Source organism: Triturus cristatus, chromosome 11, assembly GCF_964204655.1.
Source record: "Triturus cristatus chromosome 11, aTriCri1.1, whole genome shotgun sequence".
Lineage (NCBI taxonomy): Eukaryota > Metazoa > Chordata > Amphibia > Caudata > Salamandridae > Triturus > Triturus cristatus.
Genome location: NC_140594.1, coordinates 936,549,422 through 936,562,369, shown reverse-complemented (window position 1 = coordinate 936,562,369; position 12,948 = coordinate 936,549,422). Strand labels below are relative to the sequence as shown.

The 12,948-nt window shown below is 36.7% G+C and overlaps 1 long non-coding RNA gene across 1 annotated transcript; it reads right to left on the bottom strand.

The window, feature by feature from the left end:
- LOC146785665 (uncharacterized) lies at positions 1 to 12,803 on the bottom strand. The gene is made up of 24 exons (XR_014970740.1): positions 12,685 to 12,803; positions 12,177 to 12,295; positions 11,669 to 11,787; positions 10,652 to 10,770; positions 9,636 to 9,753; positions 9,127 to 9,280; positions 8,619 to 8,737; positions 8,111 to 8,229; positions 7,602 to 7,755; positions 7,090 to 7,212; positions 6,582 to 6,700; positions 6,073 to 6,226; positions 5,561 to 5,683; positions 5,050 to 5,172; positions 4,538 to 4,660; positions 4,026 to 4,149; positions 3,518 to 3,636; positions 3,010 to 3,128; positions 2,499 to 2,621; positions 1,988 to 2,109; positions 1,475 to 1,598; positions 964 to 1,086; positions 454 to 575; positions 1 to 64 (listed from the first exon to the last, which is right to left on the bottom strand). It is a non-coding gene; the product is annotated as an uncharacterized LOC146785665 (long non-coding RNA).
- Positions 12,804 to 12,948: the final 145 nt, after the last annotated feature.

Genomic DNA, 12,948 nt, shown 5'->3' with positions numbered 1-12,948 from the left:
CAGTCTCGGCAATTCAGAGAAACTCGGTTGTGAAACACTGCCACCTCTGGTCATTCAGTATAATCTGTAGATGGAAAAGTCCACTGTTAGCACATTTTCTATAAGCAATACAAAAAAAATCTTGATTTTTAGAAAGCGTAAACAGATCAATACTATGGAGTCTTTTATTGTGAAAATCAACAGCTCATTAGAAAATCAAATCTCAATTTTAGTTTTTAACCTCACATACTTCTCTGCAACATTGCTAGTTCCAGGATATAAAGCAGGCTTTAGTAGCGTTGGAGGCAGCCAGACTTTTATGAACTATCATGACCAACACAATGTGATCCATATTACTCTCATCTTGATAGAAATTATGTTCAGGCACAGTCTCCCACTGTAAGGTAGTGAGGACATGCTGATGCTGTGAGCGTCTTTTTAATGCATAAAGGAATTATTGTGAGTTTTACTTGCCTTGCATATTGGTAAAATGATGCCGTATGCCGGAAGACTTCCTTTTTTTTTTTTTCTTCAGTCTCGGCAATTCAGAGAAACTCGGTTGTGAAACACTGCCACCTCTGGTCATTCAGTATAATCTGTAGATGGAAAAGTCCACTGTTAGCACATTTTCTATAAGCAATACAAAAAAATCTTGATTTTTAGAAAGGGTAAACAGATCAATACTATGGAGTCTTTTATTGTGAAAATCAACAGCTCATTAGAAAATCAAATCTCAATTTTAGTTTTAAACCTCACATACTTCTCTGGAACATTGCTAGCTCCAGGATATAAAGCAGGCTTTAGTAGCGTTGGAGGCAGCCAGGCTTTTATGAACTATCATGACCAACACAATGTGATCCATATTACTTTCATCTTGATAGAAATTATGTTCAGGCACAGTCTCCCACTGTAAGGTAGTGAGGACATGCTGATGCTGTGAGCGTCTTTTTAATGCATAAAGGAATTATTGTGAGTTTTACTTGCCTTATAAATTGGTAAAATGATGCGGTATGCCGGAAGACTTCCTTTTTTTTTTTTTTCTTCAGTCTCGGCAATTCAGAGAAACTCGGTTGTGAAACACTGCCACCTCTGGTCATTCAGTATAATCTGTAGATGGAAAAGTCCACTGTTAGCACATTTTCTATAAGCAATACAAAAAAATCTTGATTTTTAGAAAGCGTAAACAGATCAATACTATGGAGCCTTTTATTGTGAAAATCAACAGCTCATTAGAAAATCAAATCTCAATTTTAGTTTTTAACCTCACATACTTCTCTGCAACATTGCTAGTTCCAGGATATAAAGCAGGCTTTAGTAGCGTTGGAGGCAGCCAGGCTTTTATGAACTATCATGACCAACACAATGTGATCCATATTACTTTCATCTTGACAGAAATTATGTTCAGGCACAGTCTCCCACTGTAAGGTAGTGAGGACATGCTGATGCTGTGAGCGTCTTTTTAATGCATAAAGGAATTATTGTGAGTTAAACTTGCCTTGTATATTGGTAAAATGATGCCGTATGCCGGAAGACTTCCTTTTTTTTTTTTGTTCTTCAGTCTCGGCAATTCAGAGAAACTCGGTTGTGAAACACTGCCACCTCTGGTCATTCAGTATAATCTGTAGATGGAAAAGTCCACTGTTAGCACATTTTCTATAAGCAATACAAAAAAAATCTTGATTTTTAGAAAGCGTAAACAGATCAATACTATGGAGTCTTTTATTGTGAAAATCAACAGCTCATTAGAAAATCAAATCTCAATTTTAGTTTTTAACCTCACATACTTCTCTGCAACATTGCTAGCTCCAGGATATAAAGCAGGCTTTAGTAGCATTGGAGGCAGCCAGGCTTTTATGAGCTATCATGACCAACACAATGTGATCCATATTACTTTCATCATGACAGAAATTATGTTCAGGCACAGTCTCCCACTGTAAGGTAGTGAGGACATGCTGATGCTGTGAGCGTCTTTTTAATGCATAAAGGAATTATTGTGAGTTTTACTTGCCTTATAAATTGGTAAAATGATGCCGTATGCCGGAAGACTTCCTTTTTTTTTTGTTCTTCAGTCTCGGCAATTCAGAGAAACTCGGTTGTGAAACACTGCCACCTCTGGTCATTCAGTATAATCTGTAGATGGAAAAGTCCACTGTTAGCACATTTTCTATAAGCAATACAAAAAAAATCTTGATTTTTAGAAAGCGTAAACAGATCAATACTATGGAGTCTTTTATTGTGAAAATCAACAGCTCATTAGAAAATCAAATCTCAATTTTAGTTTTTAACCTCACATACTTCTCTGCAACATTGCTAGTTCCAGGATATAAAGCAGGCTTTAGTAGCGTTGGAGGCAGCCAGACTTTTATGAACTATCATGACCAACACAATGTGATCCATATTACTCTCATCTTGATAGAAATTATGTTCAGGCACAGTCTCCCACTGTAAGGTAGTGAGGACATGCTGATGCTGTGAGCGTCTTTTTAATGCATAAAGGAATTATTGTGAGTTTTACTTGCCTTATAAATTGGTAAAATGATGCGGTATGCCGGAAGACTTCCTTTTTTTTTTTTTTCTTCAGTCTCGGCAATTCAGAGAAACTCGGTTGTGAAACACTGCCACCTCTGGTCATTCAGTATAATCTGTAGATGGAAAAGTCCACTGTTAGCACATTTTCTATAAGCAATACAAAAAAATCTTGATTTTTAGAAAGCGTAAACAGATCAATACTATGGAGCCTTTTATTGTGAAAATCAACAGCTCATTAGAAAATCAAATCTCAATTTTAGTTTTTAACCTCACATACTTCTCTGCAACATTGCTAGTTCCAGGATATAAAGCAGGCTTTAGTAGCGTTGGAGGCAGCCAGGCTTTTATGAGCTATCATGACCAACACAATGTGATCCATATTACTTTCATCTTGACAGAAATTATGTTCAGGCACAGTCTCCCACTGTAAGGTAGTGAGGACATGCTGATGCTGTGAGCGTCTTTTTAATGCATAAAGGAATTATTGTGAGTTTTACTTGCCTTATAAATTGGTAAAATGATCCCGTATGCCGGAAGACTTCCTTTTTTTTTTCTTCAGTCTCGGCAATTCAGAGAAACTAGGTTGTGAAACACTGCCACCTCTGGTCATTCAGTATAATCTGCAGATGGAAAAGTCCACTGTTAGCACATTTTCTATAAGCAATACAAAAAAAATCTTGATGATTAGAAAGCGTAAACAGATCAATACTATGGAGTCTTTTATTGTGAAAATCAACAGCTCATTAGAAATTCAAATCTCAATTTTAGTTTTTAACCTCACATACTTCTCTGCAACATTGCTAGTTCCAGGATATAAAGCAGGCTTTAGTAGCGTTGGAGGCAGCCAGGCTTTTATGAACTATCATGACCAACACAATGTGATCCATATTACTCTCATCTTGACAGAAATTATGTTCAGGCACAGTCTCCCACTATAAGGTAGTGAGGACATGCTGATGCTGTGAGCGTCTTTTTAATGCATAAAGGAATTATTGTGAGTTTTACTTGCCTTATAAATTGGTAAAATGATCCCGTATGCCGGAAGACTTCCTTTTTTTTTTCTTCAGTCTCGGCAATTCAGAGAAACTAGGTTGTGAAACACTGCCACCTCTGGTCATTCAGTATAATCTGCAGATGGAAAAGTCCACTGTTAGCACATTTTCTATAAGCAATACAAAAAAAATCTTGATTTTTAGAAAGCGTAAACAGATCAATACTATGGAGTCTTTTATTGTGAAAATCAACAGCTCATTAGAAAATCAAATCTCAATTTTAGTTTTTAACCTCACATACTTCTCTGCAACATTGCTAGCTCCAGGATATAAAGCAGGCTTTAGTAGCGTTGGAGGCAGCCAGGCTTTTATGAACTATCATGACCAACACAATGTGATCCATATTACTTTCATCTTGACAGAAATTATGTTCAGGCACAGTCTCCCACTGTAAGGTAGTGAGGACATGCTGATGCTGTGAGCGTCTTTTTAATGCATAAAGGAATTATTGTGAGTTTTACTTGCCTTATAAATTGGTAAAATGATGCCGTATGCCGGAAGACTTCCTTTTTTTTTTTTGTTCTTCAGTCTCGGCAATTCAGAGAAACTCGGTTGTGAAACACTGCCACCTCTGGTCATTCAGTATAATCTGTAGATGGAAAAGTCCACTGTTAGCACATTTTCTATAAGCAATACAAAAAAATCTTGATTTTTAGAAAGGGTAAACAGATCAATACTATGGAGTCTTTTATTGTGAAAATCAACAGCTCATTAGAAAATCAAATCTCAATTTTAGTTTTTAACCTCACATACTTCTCTGCAACATTGCTAGCTCCAGGATATAAAGCAGGCTTTAGTAGCATTGGAGGCAGCCAGGCTTTTATGAGCTATCATGACCAACACAATGTGATCCATATTACTTTCATCTTGACAGAAATTATGTTCAGGCACAGTCTCCCACTGTAAGGTAGTGAGGACATGCTGATGCTGTGAGCGTCTTTTTAATGCATAAAGGAATTATTGTGAGTTTTACTTGCCTTATAAATTGGTAAAATGATGCCGTATGCCGGAAGACTTCCTTTTTTTTTTTGTTCTTCAGTCTCGGCAATTCAGAGAAACTCGGTTGTGAAACACTGCCACCTCTGGTCATTCAGTATAATCTGTAGATGGAAAAGTCCACTGTTAGCACATTTTCTATAAGCAATACAAAAAAAATCTTGATTTTTAGAAAGCGTAAACAGATCAATACTATGGAGTCTTTTATTGTGAAAATCAACAGCTCATTAGAAAATCAAATCTCAATTTTAGTTTTTAACCTCACATACTTCTCTGCAACATTGCTAGTTCCAGGATATAAAGCAGGCTTTAGTAGCGTTGGAGGCAGCCAGACTTTTATGAACTATCATGACCAACACAATGTGATCCATATTACTCTCATCTTGATAGAAATTATGTTCAGGCACAGTCTCCCACTGTAAGGTAGTGAGGACATGCTGATGCTGTGAGCGTCTTTTTAATGCATAAAGGAATTATTGTGAGTTTTACTTGCCTTGCATATTGGTAAAATGATGCCGTATGCCGGAAGACTTCCTTTTTTTTTTTTTTCTTCAGTCTCGGCAATTCAGAGAAACTCGGTTGTGAAACACTGCCACCTCTGGTCATTCAGTATAATCTGTAGATGGAAAAGTCCACTGTTAGCACATTTTCTATAAGCAATACAAAAAAATCTTGATTTTTAGAAAGGGTAAACAGATCAATACTATGGAGTCTTTTATTGTGAAAATCAACAGCTCATTAGAAAATCAAATCTCAATTTTAGTTTTTAACCTCACATACTTCTCTGCAACATTGCTAGTTCCAGGATATAAAGCAGGCTTTAGTAGCGTTGGAGGCAGCCAGGCTTTTATGAACTATCATGACCAACACAATGTGATCCATATTACTCTCATCTTGACAGAAATTATGTTCAGGCACAGTCTCCCACTATAAGGTAGTGAGGACATGCTGATGCTGTGAGCGTCTTTTTAATGCATAAAGGAATTATTGTGAGTTTTACTTGCCTTATAAATTGGTAAAATGATGCCGTATGCCGGAAGACTTCCTTTTTTTTTTTGTTCTTCAGTCTCGGCAATTCAGAGAAACTCGGTTGTGAAACACTGCCACCTCTGGTCATTCAGTATAATCTGTAGATGGAAAAGTCCACTGTTAGCACATTTTCTATAAGCAATACAAAAAAAATCTTGATTTTTAGAAAGCGTAAACAGATCAATACTATGGAGTCTTTTATTGTGAAAATCAACAGCTCATTAGAAATTCAAATCTCAATTTTAGTTTTTAACCTCACATACTTCTCTGCAACATTGCTAGTTCCAGGATATAAAGCAGGCTTTAGTAGCGTTGGAGGCAGCCAGACTTTTATGAACTATCATGACCAACACAATGTGATCCATATTACTCTCATCTTGACAGAAATTATGTTCAGGCACAGTCTCCCACTGTAAGGTAGTGAGGACATGCTGATGCTGTGAGCGTCTTTTTAATGCATAAAGGAATTATTGTGAGTTTTACTTGCCTTGCATATTGGTAAAATGATGCCGTATGCCGGAAGACTTCCTTTTTTTTTTTCTTCAGTCTCGTCAATTCAGAGAAACTCGGTTGTGAAACACTGCCACCTCTGGTCATTCAGTATAATTTGCAGATGGAAAAGTCCACTGTTAGCACATTTTCTATAAGCAATACAAAAAAAATCTTGATTTTTAGAAAGCGTAAACAGATCAATACTATGGAGTCTTTTATTGTGAAAATCAACAGCTCATTAGAAAATCAAATCTCAATTTTAGTTTTTAACCTCACATACTTCTCTGCAACATTGCTAGCTCCAGGATATAAAGCAGGCTTTAGTAGCATTGGAGGCAGCCAGGCTTTTATGAGCTATCATGACCAACACAATGTGATCCATATTACTTTCATCTTGACAGAAATTATGTTCAGGCACAGTCTCCCACTATAAGGTAGTGAGGACATGCTGATGCTGTGAGCGTCTTTTTAATGCATAAAGGAATTATTGTGAGTTTTACTTGCCTTATAAATTGGTAAAATGATCCCGTATGCCGGAAGACTTCCTTTTTTTTTTCTTCAGTCTCGGCAATTCAGAGAAACTAGGTTGTGAAACACTGCCACCTCTGGTCATTCAGTATAATCTGCAGATGGAAAAGTCCACTGTTAGCACATTTTCTATAAGCAATACAAAAAAAATCTTGATGATTAGAAAGCGTAAACAGATCAATACTATGGAGTCTTTTATTGTGAAAATCAACAGCTCATTAGAAATTCAAATCTCAATTTTAGTTTTTAACCTCACATACTTCTCTGCAACATTGCTAGTTCCAGGATATAAAGCAGGCTTTAGTAGCGTTGGAGGCAGCCAGGCTTTTATGAACTATCATGACCAACACAATGTGATCCATATTACTCGCATCTTGACAGAAATTATGTTCAGGCACAGTCTCCCACTATAAGGTAGTGAGGACATGCTGATGCTGTGAGCGTCTTTTTAATGCATAAAGGAATTATTGTGAGTTTTACTTGCCTTATAAATTGGTAAAATGATGCCGTATGCCGGAAGACTTCCTTTTTTTTTTTGTTCTTCAGTCTCGGCAATTCAGAGAAACTCGGTTGTGAAACACTGCCACCTCTGGTCATTCAGTATAATCTGTAGATGGAAAAGTCCACTGTTAGCACATTTTCTATAAGCAATACAAAAAAAATCTTGATTTTTAGAAAGCGTAAACAGATCAATACTATGGAGTCTTTTATTGTGAAAATCAACAGCTCATTAGAAATTCAAATCTCAATTTTAGTTTTTAACCTCACATACTTCTCTGCAACATTGCTAGTTCCAGGATATAAAGCAGGCTTTAGTAGCGTTGGAGGCAGCCAGACTTTTATGAACTATCATGACCAACACAATGTGATCCATATTACTCTCATCTTGACAGAAATTATGTTCAGGCACAGTCTCCCACTGTAAGGTAGTGAGGACATGCTGATGCTGTGAGCGTCTTTTTAATGCATAAAGGAATTATTGTGAGTTTTACTTGCCTTGCATATTGGTAAAATGATGCCGTATGCCGGAAGACTTCCTTTTTTTTTTTCTTCAGTCTCGTCAATTCAGAGAAACTCGGTTGTGAAACACTGCCACCTCTGGTCATTCAGTATAATTTGCAGATGGAAAAGTCCACTGTTAGCACATTTTCTATAAGCAATACAAAAAAAATCTTGATTTTTAGAAAGCGTAAACAGATCAATACTATGGAGTCTTTTATTGTGAAAATCAACAGCTCATTAGAAAATCAAATCTCAATTTTAGTTTTTAAGCTCACATACTTCTCTGCAACATTGCTAGCTCCAGGATATAAAGCAGGCTTTAGTAGCATTGGAGGCAGCCAGGCTTTTATGAGCTATCATGACCAACACAATGTGATCCATATTACTTTCATCTTGACAGAAATTATGTTCAGGCACAGTCTCCCACTGTAAGGTAGTGAGGACATGCTGATGCTGTGAGCGTCTTTTTAATGCATAAAGGAATTATTGTGAGTTTTACTTGCCTTATAAATTGGTAAAATGATCCCGTATGCCGGAAGACTTCCTTTTTTTTTTCTTCAGTCTCGGCAATTCAGAGAAACTAGGTTGTGAAACACTGCCACCTCTGGTCATTCAGTATAATCTGCAGATGGAAAAGTCCACTGTTAGCACATTTTCTATAAGCAATACAAAAAAAATCTTGATGATTAGAAAGCGTAAACAGATCAATACTATGGAGTCTTTTATTGTGAAAATCAACAGCTCATTAGAAATTCAAATCTCAATTTTAGTTTTTAACCTCACATACTTCTCTGCAACATTGCTAGTTCCAGGATATAAAGCAGGCTTTAGTAGCGTTGGAGGCAGCCAGGCTTTTATGAACTATCATGACCAACACAATGTGATCCATATTACTCTCATCTTGACAGAAATTATGTTCAGGCACAGTCTCCCACTATAAGGTAGTGAGGACATGCTGATGCTGTGAGCGTCTTTTTAATGCATAAAGGAATTATTGTGAGTTTTACTTGCCTTATAAATTGGTAAAATGATCCCGTATGCCGGAAGACTTCCTTTTTTTTTTCTTCAGTCTCGGCAATTCAGAGAAACTAGGTTGTGAAACACTGCCACCTCTGGTCATTCAGTATAATCTGCAGATGGAAAAGTCCACTGTTAGCACATTTTCTATAAGCAATACAAAAAAAATCTTGATTTTTAGAAAGCGTAAACAGATCAATACTATGGAGTCTTTTATTGTGAAAATCAACAGCTCATTAGAAATTCAAATCTCAATTTTAGTTTTTAACCTCACATACTTCTCTGCAACATTGCTAGTTCCAGGATATAAAGCAGGCTTTAGTAGCGTTGGAGGCAGCCAGACTTTTATGAACTATCATGACCAACACAATGTGATCCATATTACTCTCATCTTGACAGAAATTATGTTCAGGCACAGTCTCCCACTGTAAGGTAGTGAGGACATGCTGATGCTGTGAGCGTCTTTTTAATGCATAAAGGAATTATTGTGAGTTTTACTTGCCTTGCATATTGGTAAAATGATGCCGTATGCCGGAAGACTTCCTTTTTTTTTTTCTTCAGTCTCGTCAATTCAGAGAAACTCGGTTGTGAAACACTGCCACCTCTGGTCATTCAGTATAATTTGCAGATGGAAAAGTCCACTGTTAGCACATTTTCTATAAGCAATACAAAAAAAATCTTGATTTTTAGAAAGCGTAAACAGATCAATACTATGGAGTCTTTTATTGTGAAAATCAACAGCTCATTAGAAATTCAAATCTCAATTTTAGTTTTTAACCTCACATACTTCTCTGCAACATTGCTAGTTCCAGGATATAAAGCAGGCTTTAGTAGCGTTGGAGGCAGCCAGGCTTTTATGAACTATCATGACCAACACAATGTGATCCATATTACTCTCATCTTGACAGAAATTATGTTCAGGCACAGTCTCCCACTATAAGGTAGTGAGGACATGCTGATGCTGTGAGCGTCTTTTTAATGCATAAAGGAATTATTGTGAGTTTTACTTGCCTTATAAATTGGTAAAATGATCCCGTATGCCGGAAGACTTCCTTTTTTTTTCTTCAGTCTCGGCAATTCAGAGAAACTAGGTTGTGAAACACTGCCACCTCTGGTCATTCAGTATAATCTGCAGATGGAAAAGTCCACTGTTAGCACATTTTCTATAAGCAATACAAAAAAAATCTTGATTTTTAGAAAGCGTAAACAGATCAATACTATGGAGTCTTTTATTGTGAAAATCAACAGCTCATTAGAAATTCAAATCTCAATTTTAGTTTTTAACCTCACATACTTCTCTGCAACATTGCTAGTTCCAGGATATAAAGCAGGCTTTAGTAGCGTTGGAGGCAGCCAGACTTTTATGAACTATCATGACCAACACAATGTGATCCATATTACTCTCATCTTGACAGAAATTATGTTCAGGCACAGTCTCCCACTGTAAGGTAGTGAGGACATGCTGATGCTGTGAGCGTCTTTTTAATGCATAAAGGAATTATTGTGAGTTTTACTTGCCTTGCATATTGGTAAAATGATGCCGTATGCCGGAAGACTTCCTTTTTTTTTTTCTTCAGTCTCGTCAATTCAGAGAAACTCGGTTGTGAAACACTGCCACCTCTGGTCATTCAGTATAATTTGCAGATGGAAAAGTCCACTGTTAGCACATTTTCTATAAGCAATACAAAAAAAATCTTGATTTTTAGAAAGCGTAAACAGATCAATACTATGGAGTCTTTTATTGTGAAAATCAACAGCTCATTAGAAAATCAAATCTCAATTTTAGTTTTTAACCTCACATACTTCTCTGCAACATTGCTAGCTCCAGGATATAAAGCAGGCTTTAGTAGCATTGGAGGCAGCCAGGCTTTTATGAGCTATCATGACCAACACAATGTGATCCATATTACTTTCATCTTGACAGAAATTATGTTCAGGCACAGTCTCCCACTATAAGGTAGTGAGGACATGCTGATGCTGTGAGCGTCTTTTTAATGCATAAAGGAATTATTGTGAGTTTTACTTGCCTTATAAATTGGTAAAATGATCCCGTATGCCGGAAGACTTCCTTTTTTTTTTCTTCAGTCTCGGCAATTCAGAGAAACTAGGTTGTGAAACACTGCCACCTCTGGTCATTCAGTATAATCTGCAGATGGAAAAGTCCACTGTTAGCACATTTTCTATAAGCAATACAAAAAAAATCTTGATTTTTAGAAAGCGTAAACAGATCAATACTATGGAGTCTTTTATTGTGAAAATCAACAGCTCATTAGAAAATCAAATCTCAATTTTAGTTTTTAACCTCACATACTTCTCTGCAACATTGCTAGTTCCAGGATATAAAGCAGGCTTTAGTAGCGTTGGAGGCAGCCAGACTTTTATGAACTATCATGACCAACACAATGTGATCCATATTACTCTCATCTTGACAGAAATTATGTTCAGGCACAGTCTCCCACTGTAAGGTAGTGAGGACATGCTGATGCTGTGAGCGTCTTTTTAATGCATAAAGGAATTATTGTGAGTTTTACTTGCCTTGCATATTGGTAAAATGATGCCGTATGCCGGAAGACTTCCTTTTTTTTTTTCTTCAGTCTCGTCAATTCAGAGAAACTCGGTTGTGAAACACTGCCACCTCTGGTCATTCAGTATAATTTGCAGATGGAAAAGTCCACTGTTAGCACATTTTCTATAAGCAATACAAAAAAAATCTTGATTTTTAGAAAGCGTAAACAGATCAATACTATGGAGTCTTTTATTGTGAAAATCAACAGCTCATTAGAAATTCAAATCTCAATTTTAGTTTTTAACCTCACATACTTCTCTGCAACATTGCTAGTTCCAGGATATAAAGCAGGCTTTAGTAGCGTTGGAGGCAGCCAGGCTTTTATGAACTATCATGACCAACACAATGTGATCCATATTACTCTCATCTTGACAGAAATTATGTTCAGGCACAGTCTCCCACTATAAGGTAGTGAGGACATGCTGATGCTGTGAGCGTCTTTTTAATGCATAAAGGAATTATTGTGAGTTTTACTTGCCTTATAAATTGGTAAAATGATCCCGTATGCCGGAAGACTTCCTTTTTTTTTTCTTCAGTCTCGGCAATTCAGAGAAACTAGGTTGTGAAACACTGCCACCTCTGGTCATTCAGTATAATCTGCAGATGGAAAAGTCCACTGTTAGCACATTTTCTATAAGCAATACAAAAAAAATCTTGATTTTTAGAAAGCGTAAACAGATCAATACTATGGAGTCTTTTATTGTGAAAATCAACAGCTCATTAGAAAATCAAATCTCAATTTTAGTTTTTAACCTCACATACTTCTCTGCAACATTGCTAGCTCCAGGATATAAAGCAGGCTTTAGTAGCATTGGAGGCAGCCAGGCTTTTATGAGCTATCATGACCAACACAATGTGATCCATATTACTTTCATCTTGACAGAAATTATGTTCAGGCTCAGTCTCCCACTGTAAGGTAGTGAGGACATGCTGATGCTGTGAGCGTCTTTTTAATGCATAAAGGAATTATTGTGAGTTTTACTTGCCTTATAAATTGGTAAAATGATCCCGTATGCCGGAAGACTTCCTTTTTTTTTTCTTCAGTCTCGGCAATTCAGAGAAACTAGGTTGTGAAACACTGCCACCTCTGGTCATTCAGTATAATCTGCAGATGGAAAAGTCCACTGTTAGCACATTTTCTATAAGCAATACAAAAAAAATCTTGATGATTAGAAAGCGTAAACAGATCAATACTATGGAGTCTTTTATTGTGAAAATCAACAGCTCATTAGAAATTCAAATCTCAATTTTAGTTTTTAACCTCACATACTTCTCTGCAACATTGCTAGTTCCAGGATATAAAGCAGGCTTTAGTAGCGTTGGAGGCAGCCAGGCTTTTATGAACTATCATGACCAACACAATGTGATCCATATTACTCTCATCTTGACAGAAATTATGTTCAGGCACAGTCTCCCACTATAAGGTAGTGAGGACATGCTGATGCTGTGAGCGTCTTTTTAATGCATAAAGGAATTATTGTGAGTTTTACTTGCCTTATAAATTGGTAAAATGATCCCGTATGCCGGAAGACTTCCTTTTTTTTTTCTTCAGTCTCGGCAATTCAGAGAAACTAGGTTGTGAAACACTGCCACCTCTGGTCATTCAGTATAATCTGCAGATGGAAAAGTCCACTGTTAGCACATTTTCTATAAGCAATACAAAAAAAATCTTGATTTTTAGAAAGCGTAAACAGATCAATACTATGGAGTCTTTTATTGTGAAAATCAACAGCTCATTAGAAAATCAAATCTCAATTT